Raw genomic sequence first — 15,481 nt, 5'->3', positions numbered from 1 at the left:
CCCCAGTATCCCCTTAACACTAGAAATGTCATAAAATGTAAGTAATGTAGAATTGGAACTTTGAGCATTTAGTCATAGGCCATGGTTCATCTTTCTAGGAAAAGTATTTTGCTTTTCTGTTTTTCTAATCTTATCATTTACCGGACAAGTTGTGCTATAGATTCAGTCTTCCTTTTTTTAGGCATTATTTTTATTGTGCTCCTATATTCTCCTATCAAAAGAACCATCATCTCAGTTTAATTGATTGTATGAGATTTTCTTACTTAAATTGGAACCGTTCTGACTACAGTACCCCAGTTGACTTCCAATTCATACTCATATATCAATACTTCTCAGGTCATATAAACTTATTAAATATTACTGGTTTCTCATGAATGTTGCATTTTTGCCTTCTCAGAATTCATTAAGGTTCACTTGGTGTATGTTTTGGCAACATTTCAAAAAGATTCAAAAATACATACTACCTTCGTACAGAAAAATTGTTCTAACTGAGCAATGAAGACCATAATTTAAGTATCAGAAATGTCATCGATTAGATTCAGGCAGTATGTGCATACACTGATGTTGATTTCTCTATATGTTTTACAGAAATACAAAGATTATTTTACTTTTAAAAAGTCTTAAATAAAAACATTGGATTCAAGAAATTATCTCACAGTGCGTCTTTTTTCTTTTACATAGCATGACATTGAATTGAAAAGATCTACTGTTTCCTGGGGCTAATAGCATATTTTCTTTGTTGAAAAGAAATTTTAAGTATGTTCTGTATCTTAATCCAAATTATGGTAGTAAGTGTTGGACTTATCTTTTCCTTCCTGGTCAGGTTTTAATGACTTGAGAGGAAATCTTTGCAAACTGCTTATTTTCAATACAAAGAAAAAAAACGATAAAGTTGAGTGAAGTGTTAGCTTTCTTTAATATCGATTTTGGTTATGAGGATATCTTATAAGGTAAATTTTCTGCCGAAAGGAAGAATACTATTGAGATTCGTACTGTTTACCCCAAGCATGAGTCCTACTGTCTCTGAGCCACGTGTGAGTATAAATCCTGCATTTGTTTTGTTTTGCTTTGCTTTAATACACTGAATGCCTTGAGCTTTCATTCTACATAATGTCATCAGATATGTGGTAAAATTGGTAGAAGGCTCTGGGATGGAGTTTAGAAATTTTGTTTTGAAATTCGAAGGAAATACACACAGTGAATATTGGATGTATATTGTTCCTTAATTTGTACAGTGAGTAGTTTGATCGTGCTGTGCCAGAGCACACCTACCACTTTTAGATAGTTCAGTATTTTTCTAACGTATTTAATTTGTTAAGGCAAAGCAAATATGTTTTGTGGAGTTTGATTTTTCACAGCAACATATGATGCATATTTGGCACACATTAAGATTTAAATGCTTATCGTCTTCATCTAGGTTTGACTTTACCTGACAGTAACTTGGATTTAAATTTCAAACTTCTCCTTGCAGCCTCTTGAATCTGCTATGAGGAGTGAATAAATTGGCTGAAAACCTGTATTTGTGAGGTAGGCCTATTATTCTGGTTCAGTAAAATGGATGCTATAAAGAAATACTACTCCTCTACCAAGTTGTAGGGGCTATGATTCTTACTGCCTGAAATTTAGGAAAAAAACAGGTTATATCTTTGCCCAAGCATTGGGATGACTGGGAAACAGAAAATCATCAAAACACATAAACACAGAGAGGCTAATTCCTTCAAGGCACAGGAAATGAAAGCCAATAATGAGCTAATTCAAGCAAGAAAATAAATCACAAGGAGGTCAGCGAAATTCAAAAAGATGGAAAGATCATAGATGGGAAGAGATGGAGGTGTTACAAATGATATAAACGCTATTTAGGCAGTTCAATTTTTATTGCCAGGTACTGTTCTAGACTCTAGAGATACAAGGTGAAGAAAGACAGATCATTTCTGTCTTCAGGGACTTTAAACAACTGGGGGAAAAATTGGGCCACGTAGAAGAAAGGGAACAGTAATGTTTATTGGGCACTTACTGTGGCCTGCATGCACTGGGGATCAATGCACTAACTAATTTTACACTTAATGATCACAATAGTCCTACATAGTGGGTACATTCGGCTAGAACCTCATTCTGACCCTAGGCTCTTTTTTTAAACCTTTTCACCTTAAATTAGGGATTATAATAACACTTCATAAAAAAGCAGACACAACTTATATACGTGAACTCAGTCCAAACCTAACAAGTTACTGTGCCTCCGCTAGATATCCCCAGTTTTAGAAAGTCATTCAGTATCAGGAAAAATTCAAAAGGCTATAATAATTGTCAAAGAAATTGGGCTGAAAATTTTGTGCAGACAGAATGGTACAGACTTGTGTCTCCCTGCTCCTCCCCACTAAGTATAACAATATGGTTAAGTATAATCATAAATCCTCAAAATAATGCAAAAGACAACTGAAGAAGAATCCCACGAAGTGATAAAAGAAAGGTGAATTGGTTCAGAATCTCAAGACAGTAGCAAAGCATTTTACATTCCCTCACACTATGGAAGGTGATTTAGGCTTGACCTTTTACAACCTAGCAACAGAAGGCCACCCAGATACGCTCATTCCTACCCCCGAGCAATTGGAGTCCATCTGACACTGTTGGGTAAGCCAGGTATCACCAGCAAGAGGAATAGTTGAGTGCCCCACTAACAATTGGCCAGGGTAGATTTATTCTTTTCTGCTAGGCCTGAGACTCCCCTCCCCCACTGGGAGATAGTCAAGTGACCAAGCAATAAAAGAAAGAGAGACTCAACCACAACAAACAGCTCAACCTGGGAAGCATCTTAGTCCCAGCAAGCCTAAGTCTCTCTCCTCCCACCCAAAGACACTGGGATGGCCAGATAACTTGGAAAGGAGTGATCCCACCACCAAAAGCACTCAGCCAGGACAGTCTCAGGCTACAGGATGAAGAGGTCTCTCTAGCAGAGAACAGATCACAATTGCACCACAAAACCTCCAAAATGAAACTTACTGGGCCAACATTCCCCAAATATAGGAAAGAAACTGTGAGCTAAAGGTAAATGGGGTGACTACCCAATAAAATAGAAGACCCAGAGTCTCCTAACAGAATAGACAAAATGTCCAGTATACAACTAAAAATCACCTGTCACACCAAGAACCAGGAAAATCACAACTTCGATGAGAAAAAATAACTGAGACATCAAAAAGTTTTTAAAACAGGAATCTTAAAAATATGTCAATAAACAAACACAAATTATCTTGAAACGAATGAAAAAAAAGTTCTCAGCAATGAAACAGAAGTCATACAAAAGAACCACACTAAAATTATAAAACTGAAAAATACAATAACAGATTTAAAAACGTTTTGTGGAGTCAGTAGCAGAGTGGAGATGATGGAGGATAGAGTCAGAGAACTTGAGGACAAATAGAATTTATAGCCTGGACAGAGAAAATAGACTAAAAAAAAAAAAAAAGAAAGAAAGTGAACAGAGCCTCAGGGATCTGTGGTACAATAACAAACATTTCAATTTCATAGAAGTTCCAAAAGGTGAGAGACAGGGTACCGCTGTTATCAGAATTCAGAGAAAAAATGGATAAAATGTCCAAAATTTGATGAAAGACACAAACCTATACATTTAAGGAGGTAAGTGAAACGCAAACTTGATTAACACATCATAATTAAATGTTTGGTAACCAAAGACAAAAGTAAATTTGAAATCTTAATTGACAGCTTACCTATAAAGGCATACCAATTTACATGATTGGATCTATCGTCTGAAATCATGGTGGCAAGAAGAAAGTGGCACATTTTCCAAGCGCTAAAAGAACTGTCACGCAAAAAGTTAGTCCAGTGTAACTATCCATGAATGAATGAGAAGTAAGGACATTCTCAAATGAAGGAATACTGTTAAAAATATGTCACTAGCACACATACACTGAAGACTAAGAGAAGTCTTTAACAGAAAGTAAAAGCTAAAAGAAGGAAATTGGAGCATTGGGAAGGAAGAAAGGAAAACAGGAAGTAGAAATAAGAGTACATAATGATAGACAATACTTCTCATGAGTTTAATCAATCATCTTTGATTCTTGAAACGGAAAGGCTAATACCATTTGATACTCAAGAAACTGGTATTTTAAAGTGGGAGAAACAAATGACCTTAAATGGAAGTGAGATAGTTAAATGGTGAAATGATACCAGTAGAATGTGATATGCTACATATGATATTATAATACTCAGAAAAACTACAGACACTATACATCTGGAGAGTACATCTCTTCTAAACACCATAAGAAAATCAAGATGGAACCCTAAAGAAATGTTTAAACTATTGGAAGACAAAACTGAGACAGAGCATGGAAAACCAGAGGAAACAAACAGAAAACAATAAATGGCATAAATAAGCTTCGATATATCAAGATTACCTTAAATATAAATGATCTACATACACCAATCAAAACAAAAATTGATAGTGGATCAAAAAAAAACTTACTTAATGATATCCTATCTACAAGAAGCTTACTTCAAATTCAATGTCATAGGTTGAAAGTAAAAGGATGAAGATATACCATGTTGACATGAACAAAAGAAAGTAGGAGTGGCTATATTAAAAATGAATATAGTAAACTTCAGAGCAAAGAAACCACAGACAGAAAGGGACATTATATAACAACAAAAGGCTCAATCCTCCAAGAAGACATAATAGTTCTAAGTGTGTGGGCATGAGCAACAAAACTTAAAAATATGTAAAGTAAAAAGATGACATAACTGAAAGGAGAAATAGGCAAAATCACCATTATAGTTGAAAACTTCTATGCTCCTCTCTCAGCAATTGATAGAACTAGAGAGAAAACCAGCAATGACATAGAACTTAACCTCATGAACTAAAAGGATGTGACTGGCATTTATGGAACGCTTCATTCAACAATAGAAATACACATATTCTCTTCAATTGCTCATGGAACATAAACCAAGATAGACCATATCTTGGGCCATGAAACAAACAATATTTTAAAAGAACTGAAATCATACAGAGTATGTTTTCTGACCACAATGCAGTTAAACTAGAAATCAATAACAGAGAGATAATGAATATTTTCAAACCCTTGGACACCAAGCAACAATTCTAAATAATCCCTTGAACAAAGAGGAGGTTTGGAAGGACATATTTTTAAATCCTAAAACTAAGTTGAAAAAAACAACATATCAAAATACGTGGAATAATGTTAAAATGGTGTTGAGAGGAAAAATTACAACAATGCTTACATTTAAAAAGATCTCAAATCAATACACTTCCTACCTCAAGAAACTAGAAAAAGAATAAAATAAACCCAAAGCAAGTGCAGAGGCAAGGAAAGAGGGCAGAAATCTATAAAGTTGAATATAGACAAAGAGTTGAGAAAATAATACAAAATATTGGTTCATGAAAAAAAGAAAATTGATAATCCTCTATCAAGTCTGATGGCACAAAAACCCCCACAAATCACCAATATCAGGAATAAAACAGGATACCATTATAGATCCTGCCACCACTCAGAGGATAAAAGGAGAATAATATAAATAATTTTTACACTCATACTTTGACAACTTACAAGAGTGGGACAATTCCTCAAAAACTACAAATTATCAAACCTCAACTGAGATGAAATAATTAGAACAGTTCAGTAATCATTAAATAAGTTGAAATCTCAATTTAACAGCTCCCGAAGTGAAATCTCTAGGCCTAAATGGTTTTACTGGAGAATGCTAACAAACATTTAAAGAAATGTTAACACCAATTTCTCACAATGTCTTCCAGAAAATAGAAAAGATAGAAACACTTTCAATGTATTTTATGAAGCCAATATTTCCCTGATAAGAAAAGCAAAGACAGTACAAAAACAGAAAATTACAGAAAAATGTCTCATGAACTTAGATGCCAAAATTCCCAATATAACCGGACTTTTAACACATACCTTCCAACTCTGTTTTTCTGTCCAACTAGGCTATAGATGTATTTCCTATCACTAGCAACGTAAGATATAGGAGAGAGTAGATTTGAATTAAATGGAACAACTGAGTAAAGCACATTTGAGAAGTAATTTTGTTCTTTGGGGAGCAGAGTCTCTATCCTCTCCATCTTCCATTGACCATTATATTCACAGTCACCATTAGGTAAATGTATTGGTCAGAATACTCCAGAGAAACAGGTCAATAGATGTCCTGTGATCTGTTGTCTGCAAGCTGGATACCCAGTAAAGTTGGTGGTGTAATTTACCACCCTCTGTTCTTGAGGGCAAAAAAGGATGAGATGAGACATCGCAACTCAACAGTGAGGGGTCAGGGGGAAAGGGGATAATTACTCCTTCCTCCACTTTTTGTTCTAGAAAAGCCCCCTAGGGATGAATGATGTCTACCTGCTTTGGGGAGGGCAGTCTACTTTACTGAGTCCAGTGACTGAAGTGCTAGTCTAACCCAGAAATACCCTTCACAGACATACCTGGAAATAGTGTTTAATCCCTGCACCCCAGGGCCAGTCAAGCTGATACATAAAATTAACCATCCCAGTAAATATTAACGAATAGTGACAATGATACAATCACTGATCTAATTACTTAGGAAATTTGTGATTTTTATGCCTCGGTATCTGTCATTTTCAGATGTTTCATGTAAGGCACTTGTATTTCAGGAGCCCTTCAGCCAGTCCTGCTTTCCATACTGTTTTAGTCCTGCTTTCTAAAGTTGGAAAGCTTAGTGTGTTCTCCAAACTCCTAAAACTATATTTGAAAGTTATCTATGGGTACACTGAACCCTATCTCTCAGATGATTCTACCATGGAAAATTATGTGTGTAGAAAACCCGGTTGAAAATTTCTCGTCAGCAAACATTTTATAGAGTGAATCTTGAGTGTAGGAAAAGACTCTTCTATAGTTATTTTGACTCAAAATGTGCATACAATAGTGCATTTTAACATACCAAAAGGGAAATTAATTTTTGTTACTTTTTTCGTAAAATGAAAGTTAAAGGAAGTCTTTTATTTTTCCACTTTTGTGTAAAAAGTAATTACTAATTTTAACTATTGAGCCCTGTTATAACTTATAGACTGAAAACTCACAAGTCACAGATACCTAAATAGTGAAGTTGTTGCTTTTGTTTAAAGTGAAGACTGTTGTGAAGCAATTGGTCTCACCCTGTTATGATTTGGTGGAAGGTCTGCAGGGCAAAAGGTAGAACATGTCCAATGAACTGGGAGACAAATGACAACTTGCAGTACCTGCAGAAAATGAAAATGCCAACTCCAATCATTCAGGTGTCTGAATTCTTTCACAGTTCTTATCCTGCCATCCAGGACTCGGTGGCTGGTCTTTTTGAAGTAAAGATATCGTGTGCCTTATGTAGGACGATATACCACTTAACAAAATATGTAATTATAAGGCTTGCCTTCCTAGACGATATCAGTAACTGAAAACATACGAGATTTCAGTTTAAAGTGCCACCGAAACATGTTATAAACTATGTACACAGCTATATATACATACACTCGTGTACACAGTGCTTTGAGAAATTATAAGTACATTATATTATTGTGCTTTGATAGAGCTTTTGAGTCGTACACCTCATGTCTCCAGAGCATTTGGCAAAAACCTCTGTCTTAGACTGAGTGTGTCCCGTGCATTCCTATGTTGAAGCCCTAATCTTCAATATAATAGTATTTGGTGGTGGGGGCATATGGGAGATAATTAGATTAGATGAGGTTGGGAGGGCATAATCCCCATGGTGGTATGAGTACTGTCTCATAAGGGACCAGAGAGCTTGCTCTCTCTGTGTTTCCTTGTGAGGGTATAGCAAGAAAGCAGCTGTCTGCAAAGCAGGAAGAGGGCCCTCACCAAGAACCCAACATGCTAGCAGCTTGACATTGGACTTCCCAGTCTCCAGGACTGTGGGAAATATGTTTCTGTTGTTCAAGCCACCCAGTCTGTGTTGTTTTCTAGTAGCCTGAGCTGACCGACTACCTCTAAAATAAACTTTCATTGAGCAAAGATTACTTTCCTTTCTGTTGCTATCCTCAGTGTTCTATATCACCTGCACTCTACAGGTTCTGATGTGTGCAGAAACCCTGCAGGATGAATGGTCAGTTTGGTAACGGCAACAGAAGTATTCTGAAGCAACTTAGGGTGGGGGTAATGTTTAGCTTTTCTTTACTCACTGAAGGCTTAGCCGTAAAGTGGGAGTCTGGAAGGAGAGCAGAGGAAACTGCCTTCTCTCAGCCACCGATAATGAGGCTGGTAGGCAAGACAGCTCAGTTTATTTTATAATTTTGTTTCATTCAGTCTTACTGTCTTTATCTAGGACAAGTTTAGATCAGAAACATCCAACTGACAGCAGAAATAGCCATATCAGCACTGTGTAATTCAGAGCTGTCCTGAGCAGCCTTGACATAATTTAGACAGACAGCTGTCACATGGCGCAATTGAAAGTTAAGGGCTGGTTTTGGATGTCTGAACACTAGTATGTGGAATCTGATCATGGAATGTACCGATATCAGCTCATGTTTCAAAGATCTGAAAAACCCAGCTGCTCTGTGACCTTTGCTTTCCCTGCTTACCTGCATTCTGATTTACACCTAAGAGGGCATCTGTATTTCCTCTTATACCCCTACATCCACCTACCTGAACATCAGCTTCAACAGTAGCCATTGCTAGGTTACACTATGTCCGAACCTGGATAGACGTGGTCCTGTTTTTTGTTCTCATTTGACGCACTCTGTTTTTAACAAGTATGGGTTTTGGATTTGATCACCATACTCTTCCACACAGCATGAGAAAAGTGAGAGGTTGCTGTAGGCAACCATTACAGATGTGTCTGATTCATTCGGCCCCTTAGCCTTCAGGAAGATAAATAGGTACTGGGCCAACCAGAGAGCCCCTTTATTTATTAAAGTATGCCATGGATGTACAAATAATATCACCTTGTATGGGCTCTGATATGAAAAAGGTAGTGAAGCCCTGTCCTGGAGGGGTTCTGAGGGAGAGAGCATTGACCTTGCCTACTCCAAGGTGTTGCTGAAAGGGAATTCGGACCAGAGTTTAAAACTGGTAGCTTTGCCAAAGAAGAAAGTCCAGCCAACTTGAAGGCCCATGGCTATAACGGCAGAACACTGCATGAGTGTGATGAAAGTAGAGAAACTAAGAATCATATATAAAGGGAGTTCTGCTCTCATATTTACTTATGAAAACTACTTATGTACTCTAAAGCATTACTCTATATGTTACACTATCACAATGCTTTCCATGTCAAATGACTTTCACATACTAATTATCTTAATGCGATTCGTTGTGGCAGGTTGGACCATGATGTCATTTTGTTACCAATGGGCAAAAGACCCCTTTTTAAGGATCCTAGATGGGGTTCGTTTTCCATTAGGTGTGTTGGGAAGCCAGTCACAACCCAAAAGTGAGCATTATCAGTGCAAGCTTTTATTCTATGCCCAGAGACCAGAGAAACAGGAGCATAGCTTCTCCCTTAGCAGTGGAGAGTAGAAATGAAGGGGAGTTTTAGGCAAATAAATATGAGGAATCTTCATGGGTTTTCAGGGGAAAGGGGCAGTTGGCTCGTTCTTGGGATCGGGGTTCCATGCGCTGTTTCTTTATTTATGATCGCTTCTCGCCATCGTCATGGCAACACAGCAGCTGTGAATGGTTTTCAGTCGTGGCAGAACGGCAGCGGTGAGCAATCATGGGACTGGTAACTGTCATTTCTCATGGAAAAGATATCATGAAGAGTTTTTCAAACTTTGGGAGGTCTTTTAGACAGTCACCTTGGCTTTACTCGCTTTTGGCTAGTCTTGTCAAGTTCTGAACTGCTGACCATGGGAACTCCCTGTGCTCAAAGACAGTTAGAGCAGGGTAGAGGTTCAGACAGGTGCTAAAGTCTGTCATGGGTAACACTTTTATGAAGAGGATTCTTAGGGGTTAAGTAGTAGAACCAGGGTCTAGAATGTAGGTAGAGTGTCTACTAGCCATGTGTCCATTCTTCTACATTACATGATTCCCATGTTTATTATTTTATTTCAAAGTAGATGTCTCGCAAAAAGAAGAAAGATAGCCAAAAGTGAAAACATGTCTTAAATTTAGAACTTTTGCTCTTTTACAGTTTTCTGTGTGTCAGGACATTTGTTTTAATTAAATCTCAGATTGAATCTAGATGGGAGGATTATGAGTAAATAGAAGATCATACTCTTCAGGGACCACACTGACAACAGTAGAAGCTTCAGCTCTCCCAGTGGTGGAAACCTTTCTGTGAAAATGAGACATAGAAGCGAGGTTAAGAATTACTTTCTTGTTCCCTTTTAGAGCCAGTGTCTTTGAGGCATTGTCCCCACAAATAAATGCTGCAGGCATGTATAGAAAAGAAATTGTACAGACTAGCCAAATGGTTAGTAGTCAAATTTGAATGAGCTAATTTGTAAATTTGATCACACTTTTGTTCTAGCCTTGAAACTTGAGTATTGAAAAGCTTTCCTCGAAGCCATTTTAATGCTATGCTAATTTTAAATGTTTGAATTTCATTTAAATTCAACTGAGATGCTTGAATTTTTTTTTATAAAGGGAATGGAAAATACTATGAAAAATTGCAGTTCATCAACTAAATCTTTCATCCCATTCCTTTGTTTTGATAAGCTTTCTTTTTCTTTAAGAATAACTAAGATTTAGAAGTTCCAAAAGTAGTACTTATCTCCTGATTGACATGAAAAGTCTAATGAGAGACTAAATTTAGGTTTTATGTTAACAGTGTTTTCTGAGATGTTGAAAATAGAACAAAACATTTTTTCTTCTGTTACCTTTTTACAACTGCATTTTCCTAGGTAGGCTCACTACTCTTTTACCACCTTAAACTCTCATAGTCAGTCTTAATTCATTGATGCAACACACAGCCATTGAGAGTTCACTACGCAGATATACTGAGTAGGACACTGGAGGAATAGGAGAGAAATGGTGACAAACCACAATGACCAGGTGGGCTTATTCCTCAGGTCTCTGAAGAATTCAAATGGACAGACATGCAAACATTAAGTACAAAAACATGTTGGACAAAAAGCAAATAAGTTTCATTTTTATGTATTATGCTTCACATGGTTGTTATACAATCAAGAAAATTATAGCTTCTGGCTCTAAACCAGTTTGTTGTCATGGAGCCCAACAGCTTAGGGGTTTGGTAGTTAGCTTTTTTTTTTTCTGTTTAAAGTTTTATTGAGATTCAATTTTTATATCATACTGTTGTGTGTGTGTGTGTCATCCACTTAAAGAGTACCATTCAATTACTTTATATATTCATAGAATTGTGCATCCATCACCATGGTCAGTTTTAAAGCATTTTTATTATGCCAGAAAAAAATCACTTTACCCCTTACCATCCCATCCAAGGCCTCTCATGTCCCCACACCCCAGCAAGCACTATCTACTTTAAGTTTCTATGGGTTTGTTTATTCTGGATATTTCATATAAAAGGAATCATATAAAATGTGGTCCTTTGGCACTTCTTTGAATTAGCTTAATGTTTTCAACATTCATCCATGTTGCACATGTCAGTACTTCATTATTACCAAGTAATATTCCATTTTTTGCATATACTGAAGTTCATTCATTCGTCAGTGTCATAATGGACGTTAGAATTGTTTCTCCTTTTTTGACTATTATGAATAATGCTGCTGGAAACATTCATGTTTATGTGTGGCCATGTTTTCATTTCTCTCGTATGTACCTAAAAGGAATTGTGGGGTCATATAATAATTACGTTTACCCATTTGCCGAACTTCCAAACTACTTTCCAAGGGGTAGCACCATTTTACAGTCCCACAGGCAGTGTGTGAGTCCAATTTATCCACAGTCTCTTCAAAAGTTATTGTCCGTCTTTTCTATAATAGTCATCCTTATGAATATAAAGTGGTATTTCATGATTTTGATTTGCATTTCCCTGTTAGCTAATGACGTGGAACATCTTTTCATGTGTTCATTGGCTATTTGTATATCTTCTTTGGAGAACTATCCCTTCAGATCCTTTGCCCATTTAAAACTGGCTTATTTGTCATTATCGAATTGAAACAATCCTTTATATATTCCAGATACAAATCCCTTATGATTGACAGAAATGTTCTCCCATTTTGCAGGTTTTCTTTTCATTTTTTAATAGTGTCAAGTTTTTAATCTTGACCGTCATATCCAATTTACATATTTTTTTCTTTTGTTGCTTGTGCTTTTGAAATTTAATCTAAGAAACCATGGCCTCATAAAAGATCACTAATATTTCTGCCTATATTTCTACTAAAATTTTGATAATTTCAGCCCTTACTTTTTGGAGTTTGATCTATTTTGAGTTGTTTTGTATATGGTGGGAGATAGGAGTTCAGCTTCATTCTTTTGCATGTGGATATCCAGTTGTTCTAGCACCATTAACTTTTCATCTTCAGACAAATGTTTACCATGTTGCTCAAAGCAGTAAATGTGAAAATGTAGTCTTCAGACTCAAAAAAATGTAGTCTTCAGTGTACAAGGTTGACTCTTATCATCCATTTCCATATCAAATGCTTATATTTTCTTAATGACAACATTCCAGCAGAGCCCCATAAACATTTGTTTATTTGCTTGTTTTCTGTGTGTGTTTTGGGACAGTGATGTAGATGTGGAGAATGAACAAACTTTAAAATTCACAAAAAAAAACCCCTTCACGTTTTGGGTATAAGTTTTTGTCAGGCATGTACTAGGCCTGGAACAAACTATATGCCCAATAAGCCCCCATTATATTGATTACTCTTAAGACTTAATACATATCAGAAAAATGAATCCCATTAATTCTAAATGAGTGATGTGTGTAATGTTTATTTTCTTGCATATCCTGGTGAGTCTTTGGTGTACATTAACATGAGACTATCAGAAATAAAAGTTACCTAAGAAACTGTGATCCAAATCTTCTCATTTTCTAGATAAAGAAATGAAGGCCCAGAAAGGAACTGGATTGTCTTGGGTTACATATCTCATTAGTGGTAGATTAAGTCGCGGTACAAACAATAGCATCTCAGATAAGTTCTGCCTGTGGTTTGATTGCATGCTCTTGAATATGAGCCCACTAGGTAATGTGGATACACTCCATTTGACTCATATACTTGACAAATTTATAACTAAGAAGACACAGTCTTAATTACTATATATATAAAAGGTCTTCCACATTAGATCTCCATGAAAAATTATTTTCAAAGCAACTTTACAGAAAATAATTTGTCTCTTCCTTTGATTATTCATTCTCATGTTTAACAGATATCACTCTCAGAGAGATTTCTTTGTATCAGAAGTTTTCATATTTGGGTTCCATTAGTCCTTAGGGAATCCATGGTATGTGAATTTTGAACCCCTTGAAATTCTGTGCATAATTTTATTCACAGCTTTTGTAAATTTTTCAAAGAACCAGTAACCAAGATCAACCTTGAGTCTCATTCTACAAGTTAGGCGAGTTTCTTTTTTGCCTTATCATCCTTGGAAGACCATTGCTACTGTAGTAAAGCCATCTGGTCCTGGACTTTTATTTTTTAGTAGGTTTTTCATGATTGTTTCAATTTCCATACTGCTGATCGGTCTATTTAGATTTTCCAGTTCTTCTTTATTCATTCTAGGAAAGCTGTATTTTTCAAAGTCTGGTCCATTTCTTATAGGTTATTAAATTTTGTGTTATATATTTTTTTCATAATATTCTTGCATGATGCTTTGTATTTCTACACTGTCTGTTTTAATTTCCCCTTTTTCATCCCTGATTTTGTTTATATGTGTCCTTTCTCTTTTTTCTGTAAGGAGTCTAGCCAAAGGCTTGTCTATTTTATTAATCTTCTCAAAGAACCACCTCTTTGTTACATTTATTTTTCCATTTTATTTATTTCTGCTCTAATTTTGATTATTTCTTTCCTTCTGCTGATTTTAAGCTTCATTTGTTCTTCCATTTTTAGTTTTTTAAGATGAAGCATTAGGTTGTATCTTTGGGCTCTTTCTTGTATTTGTAGATAGTCCTGTAATGATCTGAACTACCTCTTATGACTGCTTTTGCCATGTCCCAAAAGTTTTTATATGTTGTACTATCATTATCATTCACTTCTATGTGTCTTGATATCTCTTTTTATTTCTTCTCTGACTCAGTCATTCTTTGGTAGCATGTTATTTTATCCCATGTATTTGTGGTTCTTCCTACTTTCTTTTTACAGTTGATCTCTAGTTACAAAGCATTATGATCAGCGAATATAGATGGTATGATTTTGATCCTCTTATATATGTTGAGGCTATCTCTGTGTCCCAGTTGGTTGTCAGTCCTTGAGAACGTTCCATGTGCACTAGAGAAGAATGTATAAACAGTTGTTTGGGGATGGAAGGGTTTGTAAATGTCAATTATGTCCAGTTGGTCTAATGTGTCATTTAAGGATGTTATTTTCTTGTTGATTTTCTGTTTGGGTGCTCTGTCCATATCTGACAGTGGAGTATTTAGGTCCCCTACAACGATAGTGTTTTGGTCTGTTTCTCCCTTTAGTTCTCTTAGTAATTGCTTTATATATTTTGGGGCTTTCTGATTGGGAGCATTGATATTAATAAATGTTATATCTTCTCGGTGCATGATTCCCTTTATCATTATAAAGTGTCCCCCAGTATCTTTCTTTACTTCTTAAAATATATATATATATATATATATATATATATATATATATATATAATCATCTGATATTAGTACCACTACTCCCACTTTTCTCTGAACGTCATTTGCTTGAAATACCATTTTCTACTCTTTCATGTTGAGTCTATATTTGTCTTTGGAGCTAAGATGTGTCTCCTGAAGGCAGCATATGGTTGGATTTTGTTTTATGTTCCAATCTGCAATCCTGTGCCTTTTTATTGGCGAGTTCAGTCCATTTACATTTGGAGTGATTATTGAAATATGAGGTCTTCCTATAGCCATTTTATATTTTGCTTTTTTGTAGCTCAGTGTTTCCATTGCTTCCTTGTCCTTATGTATCTGTTGTTGTTGTTGTTGTTGTTGTTGTTGTTGTTATTATTATTATTATTATTATTATTTTAGTTGAGTTTTGTGGGTTTTCCCTCTGGTCCTTCTTGTTTTATGTTATATATTTCAATTCTGAATCTTCAGTGTGTGTTTACCATTACAAATAGGTAAAGGATAGTTACACATATACAGCATCCATTTTCTTCCATGCATGCCTTATCTCCATTTTCATTTGTGAATCTGGATATTAGAATTCTCCCCTTTCAGTCATTGTCTCAATGTGTCCCTATATATGCTGAATGTTCATTACTCTCTTGCTGTAGCAAATCTTTTCTTATTGTTTAAGCTTATGATGCCCTGTTCTTAGTAAGGGTTGCACTCCTCTGCTTCGATATGCCTGCTGGTCACCTTACTCCTGATTATGTATTTTTTTTTGTCATTTTCTTTTAGGTGAGCTGACCCCTTTCAGTATTTCCTATAGTGCAGG

Source organism: Rousettus aegyptiacus, unplaced genomic scaffold (assembly GCF_014176215.1).
Source record: "Rousettus aegyptiacus isolate mRouAeg1 unplaced genomic scaffold, mRouAeg1.p scaffold_m13_p_5, whole genome shotgun sequence".
In the NCBI taxonomy this organism is placed as follows: Eukaryota; Metazoa; Chordata; class Mammalia; order Chiroptera; family Pteropodidae; genus Rousettus; species Rousettus aegyptiacus.
The sequence above is the reverse complement of the archived record's forward strand: the minus strand, read 5'-3'. Positions refer to the sequence as shown.